This window comes from Physeter macrocephalus, chromosome 21 (genome assembly GCF_002837175.3).
Source record: "Physeter macrocephalus isolate SW-GA chromosome 21, ASM283717v5, whole genome shotgun sequence".
NCBI classification, from domain to species: domain Eukaryota; kingdom Metazoa; phylum Chordata; class Mammalia; order Artiodactyla; family Physeteridae; genus Physeter; species Physeter macrocephalus.
Window position 1 is genome coordinate 25015960 of NC_041234.1, and position 6669 is coordinate 25022628.

Genomic DNA, 6669 nt, shown 5'->3' on the forward strand with positions numbered 1-6669 from the left:
CCTGATAGGGTTCTACTGTATGGATATACATTTGTTTCTCCATTGCCAGTTGATGGATATTTGATTGTTTCCACCTTTTGCCCATTATGAATAATGGTGCTATGAACATGCATGTACAAGTCACTGTATGGATGTATGTTTTTATTTCTCTTTCATAAATAACCAGGAGTGGAATTGATGGGTCATATGCTAAAGGAAGAGTCTAGTTTCTGTATATCCTTGCCAACACTTATTACTGTCTGTCTTTTTTGATGATAGCCATTCTAGTGGGTGTGAAATGGTAGCTCATTGTAGTTATAATTTGAATTTCACTAATGAATAATGATGTTGAGCATCTTTGTACATATTTATTATTTATAGGTTTCTTTGCTGAAATGTCTATTCAAATCTTTTGCCAAAAATTTAACTGGGTTGTTTGTCTTTTGACTGTTGTGTTGTAAGAGTTCTATACATACTGTGGATACAAATCCTTTATCAGATATATAATTTGCAAATATTTCCTCTCAGTTTGTGGCTTGTCTTTTAATTTTCTTAAAAGTGCCTTTTGAAGAGCAGTTTTAAATTTTTATACAGTGCAATTTTTCATGTTTCTTTTATTGATTGTATTTTTGATGTTGTATCTAAGAACTCTTTGCCTAGATCAAGGTCATAAAGTTTTTCTCCTGTATTTTCTTCTGAAAGTTTTATACTTTTAGCTCTTCAGTTTATGTCTATGATACACTGAGTTAATTTTTGTGGATGGTGTGAGGAAAGCATCTAAATTCATCTTTTTTCATGTGGATATCCAGTTGTCCCAGTGCCTTTTGTTGAAAAGATTTTTGTTTCTCTATAAAATAGCATTGACACATGCAGGTCTAAGAAATAATACAGAGTGGTCTGTGGTACACTTTGGCTAGTTTTCTCCAATGGTAACATTTTGCAAAACTACAGTATAATATTTTAACCTGGGTATTGAAATTGCTATGATCCATAGCTCTTATTCAGATTTTCCTAGTTTTATTTATACTCATTTGTGTGTGGGGGGGGTGGAGTGGGGGGCCATAACTTTATTAAGTCCTATACAGTTTTATCACCTGTGTAGGTTGGTGTATCCACCACCACAGTCAAGGAACTGAACAGTTCCAACACCACAAGGATCACTCCTGTTGCCCTTTTATAACCACTCCCATTTCCTTGCCACCACCACCCTTGCCCCTCCCTGACCCTTGGCAAACACTAATCTGACCTCTATTTCTAAAATTTTATCGTTTCAAAAATGTTATATAAAGGGAACCATTTGTTATGTAACAATTTGGGATTGGCATTTTTCACTCAAAAAAATATGGAGCACTTTAAATTTGCATATCATCCTTGCAAAGGGGCCATGCTAATCTTTTTCATCTCATTGCCATTTTGATGTATGTGATGCCAAAGTGCATATAATCATTTATTTTTTAATGTTGGTATTGATGTATTTGTATCATATCTCTCGATTTTTATTTATTTTCTATGTATCATGTCTTTTTGTTCCTGTATTCCTCCTTTATTACCTTTTTTTGTATTAAATAATTTTTTTCTAGTGTCCCCTTTAAATTCCTTTGATTTTAATTATATTTTTTGGAATGATTTTCTTAGTGCTTTTTCTGGAGGAATTATAATATGCTTCTAAACTTAAAAACAATCTTATTTCAGATAATGCTAACTTAATTCCAGTAAAATATAGAAACTGCTCCAATATTGCTCTATTGCCTCCCCCTTCCTTTGTGATACTATTGTCATATATATTACTTCTTTTATGCTATATTCCTCCAATTATAACTATTCTTTATGTGATTCTTTTTTAAATATGTTAAGAGAAGAAACGAGAAAAACTCTCTTTATCCTTTTTATTTAACTACATAATTACCTTTATTCATGCTCTTTATTTCTTTGTGTGAATTTGAATTACTGTCTAGTGCCATTTCTTTTCAGCCTGAAGAATTTCCTTTAGTACTTAGTATTCTTTATAAGGCAAGTCATCTTTATCTGAGAACGTCTTTATTTTGCCTTCATTTTTTCTGGACATGGGATTCTTGGTTGATTTTTTTTTCTTTCAGTACTTTGAATATGTCACCCTCCTGCCTTCTGGACCTCCACCATTTCTGGTGTTAAACTATTGAGTCCCCTCCCCATTGTATGTGATGGATTGTTTTTCTCTTGCTACTTTCAATATTTTCTCTTTTTCTTTGGCTTTCAACACTTTGACTATGATGTATCTCAGTGTGGATTTCTTTGCATTTTTTTCTACTTGGAGTTCATTGAGCTTCTTGAATGTGTAGATTAATGTTTTTGATGAAGTTTGATAACGTTTTTGGCCATTATGTCTTCAAATGTTCTTTTCTGCCCCTTTTTCTCTCTCTTCTTCTTGGACTCCATGTACGCTTATGTTGGTATACTTAATGATGTCTCACAGATCTCTCAGATTCTGCTAATATTTCTTCATTATGTTTTTTTTCTGTTCTTTGGATTGGGCAATTTCTATTGATTTACCTTCAAGTTTGCTGATTCTTTCTTCTGCCAGCTTAAGTCTGTTGTTGAGTCCCTCTAGTGAATTTTTCCTTTCAGTTCTTGTAGTCCTAAACTCCAGAATTTCAAAATGGTCCTTTTAAAATAATTTTTGTCTCTTTATTGATATTCTGTATTTGATGAGTTGCTATTGTTATATTTCCTTTTAATTCTTTAAACATGGTTTCCTTTAGTTCTTTGAACATATTTGTAATACCTGCTTTGAATTCTTTGTCTGGTAAGTCCATCACCTGAGATCTTTCAGAAACAGCTGCTATTGCCTGCCTTTTTTCTTGTGTATGGGTCACTCTGTCCTGTTTTTGTTTTTTGCATGCCTCATAACTTTTTGTTGAAAACTGGACATTTTCGATAATGTATTATAGCATCTCTGGATTCTTATTCTCCTCTCCCCTGGGTTTATTGTTGCTGTTTTTGTTTTTTTTGGTGTTTATTTGTTTAGTGACTTGCCTGGACTAATTCTGTGGTGTCTCTCTCCCTAGTAGTGTGCAATCACTGATGTCTCTACTCAGTATTTTAAAAACACAATTCTTTTTAAAAATTGAGGTATAACTAGCATATCAAATCATATTAGTTTCAAGTGTACAACATTTGATATTGTATATATTGTGAAATTGTCATCACAATAAGTCTAGTTAACATTCATCACCATAATAGTTACAAAAATTTTTTTTTCTTGTGATGAGGACTTTTACTGCCTTAGCAACTTTCAAATATGCTGTACAGTATTATTAACTATAGCTACTATGCTGTACATTACATCCCTATGACTTGTTTATTTTATAACAACTGGACATTTGAACCTTTTGACCGCCTTTACCCATTTCACCCACCCATCAACTTCCCGCTTCTGGCAATCACCAGTCTGTTCTTTGTATCTATGAGCTCATTTTTTTTTATTCTACATATAAGTGAGATCGTATGGTATTTGTCTTTCTCTATATGACTTATTTCACTTAGCATAATGCCCCTGTGGTCCATCCATGTTATTGCAAATGGCAAGATCTCATTCTTTTTTATGGCTGAATAGTATATATATATATATATATATATATATATATATATACACACACATCTATCTATCTATTTATCTATCTATCTATCTATCTATATATATATATATATATCTCACATCTTCTTTATCCATTCATTCGTTGATGGACACTTAGGTTGTTTCCATATCTTGGCTATTGTAAATAATGCTACAGTGAACATGGAGGTGCATATATATTTTCAAATTTGTGTTTTTGTTTTCTTTAGATAAAAATCCCCCCGCTCCAAATTAAAAAAATAATTTTTGATTTTATGTTTAAGCCTGGTTTTCTGGGGTTGCTCTTTGGTTAGCATAACTTAGTGGTTAGCCAAAGATTGGTCAGACGTTTTGTTTAAACACCTTGAGCCAGTAGGGCTTTTACCCTTGCCAGTGGATCTGTGTGTTTGGGAAATGACATTCAGAGTTTAGGTACTGTACAAGTCCTTCACAGCTTTTGTTTTCTGTGCTTGCAAAGTTTCACATTCATCCAAGAATGAGTAGCTCACTAAGGACCTCTCCAGTCTCTTCTGAGTGTAAACACATAGCCTTTCAGACCCCCAGGGATATTTGGGAGCTTATCAAGGCTGACTGTGGCTGTCTTGATCCCCAGATCTCACTGATAATTTTTTTAGCTTTCTGCTGGTATACCCAACCAGTATGGCAATCTCAAACTAGCTTTTTTGCTCTTCTTTGATTATTTACTGCCGAGATTTCTACTGTTTTCAACAGTGCCCCTGGGCATGAATTTTTCTATGCTTACTCCAAATCATGTCAACCCCTTTAGCAATGGAGCTGCTGGTGCTTATGGCCTGCCTTGCCCTTGTAGAACCCTTGTGCCTCAGAGCTGAGAGGTAGGGAACAGCTTCAGGCAAAAACACAGTAAACTCTCCCTGTTCTTACTGAGATTCAATAGTTTTTCTTAAATAAGTGCTTATCTGTTTTTTTGCATTTGGTCAATTTCCAGATTCCAGAAATTGTTGTTTTTGACAGTTTTGTCCAGTTTTATTGTTGCTCTTTGGGAAGAGGATTTACCAAGCTCCTCACTCAGCTATTCTGGAAGTCCTGCTCCAGTAATGACCTTCTGTGGTTGTATTTGCCACAGACAACACCCAAACTGGAAGGCTTCTCAGAACAGAGCAGATTCATATTTGGAGTAGTGTCTGCACATCTTGGGTGGGGCAAGGGTGGAGCAAGTTCCATTGATATGTCTCTTTAATATCTCATCAGCTTTCAAAAGGAGACTTACAAAGAGACTGAGCATCCTGTATTCAGAGAGAGGATGAGTAATCAGTGCCCCAGAAGTTTGCCACTCTAAGTGGCAGTGAATGTGAAGGCTGGTGTGGATGGGGCATCCACACACATTTTTGGAATAGTCTTCAGGATGGAAAATTGAGAAGGAGGGGGAATGTTTTCCTTCATAAGACATTAATTGTGGGAAATAGAGGATGGAAAACCACTTGTGGAGAAAACTTCCAGATTAAAAACAATTACTAAAGGATATGTTTCTCTTCTTCTTTACATATTTATACATCTATAAATTGTTGTGTGTCTGTTTGTCCATTGTTAGACTCAGTGTTCTCTTTGGGCCTGGCTATCAATATACTCATGAAGCTAGATGGACATCCTTCATAGTCAGAGGGAGTGATGGCTCCTGTAGTGTTTTGGGGTCTCTGTGTGTGTGCCATAGGGAATATCTTCCAACCCAGAATTTCTTGGGGTACCAGAGCTGCTATATGCAAATGAAGCTCTTTGATGTGTATTTTCAATTAATCAATGACTCTTGCATAGAATAAATGAAGTTAATTTTTTCCCCTTACCAGTCTTAAATCATAGTTTATAATGTTAATGAAGGTTGGGTTTTTCCTGATGTTGCTTCAACTTTTATGCACTGTCTTTTGCTTATTTTACTAATACCTGTGCAAGAACATAGTGTCTAAATTGGTCTAAAGGCATCTTTCTAAATTTAAAAACAGTGTTGAAGAGCAGTACTCTTCCCAAGTATGTGTCTTATGAATGAGGGTGAGCATTTAACCGATTACTATGCAGGAACTGGGTGCCGATTGCTGAACAAATGCCTGAAGGGAGAAACAACTTGCATAACCCCATTTTGAAAAAGTAGATCTGTTTTTATTTTCTCTTTCTCAGTTTTAGCTGGTATTTTAAAGAGAGATGTGATTTTGCAGCTTTGGGGAGCACTCGTCTATTTCGGGCAATTGTCAGAACCGAGAACTGGAGGAATTTAAGAAGAGGGCTGCAGTGCTCTGTTCTATAAAATATTGTAGAAGCAAAGAGTCTTTGGTTTTTAACAGCCAAGTTCTGTCCATTTTGTGAGCAAATGTCATACTAAAAGACAGAAATACAGCTTAGAGAATAGCTTCAGAGGACAAATGGCAGGGGAGGTCCAGGCAGCTATGCCTTAGTGCTTTAGTCATCTTTAATGGAAATGGAGCCTCTAGCCAAGACTAATATATAATGTATCATAAAACATATGTCTGTCAGTCTCCCAGGTACTATAAGTAGGGAAAACACAGACCTCAAAGGGAAGCTATGGCAGGCCTTGCAGAGGGGCTCAAATTACTTGGCTTGTAGTAGGGGGGCTGGAGACTGTGGAGAAGGAATGATGTAATGTATATTTTTAGTGTTTCTAAGAAGTGACTGTCTCCAGCCCTGTTCCGGTGGGTCGTGGGAGGGGGAATGGGAAAGGGAGGGGCTAGATTTATAGATCTGCATGGGAAACTTGAGTTGGGTGCCCGTTTTACAGATGCTTAAGCTTTTTCTTTTAAATTTAGAATATATATAAATACATATATATATATAAATATATAGGTGTGTGTGTGCGCGTGTGTGTGTGTGTGTGTGTGTGTGTCCTCAGCCACCATCTGAATTTCCTGCTGTCCCAGCATGTTCTGCCCCCAGCTAGACAGTCCTGCTTGGTAGATTCTTGTCCTTTCCCATTACTGAGCCTACTTCTTTGAGTGCCAGTTCCACCTATGAGCTGAAAGACCTTGGGTGTAACCTCTATGACTCTGAGTTTCCTTATCTGTATGATGGGAAGAATAAACTATCTCTCTGGAACTCAAATATACGTCTGCTGA

General features: G+C 36.0%; 1 pseudogene; it reads right to left on the reverse strand.

The window, feature by feature from the left end:
- Positions 1-1315: 1315 nt before the first annotated feature.
- LOC112062327 (uncharacterized) lies at positions 1316-1416 on the reverse strand (annotated as a pseudogene).
- Positions 1417-6669: the final 5253 nt, after the last annotated feature.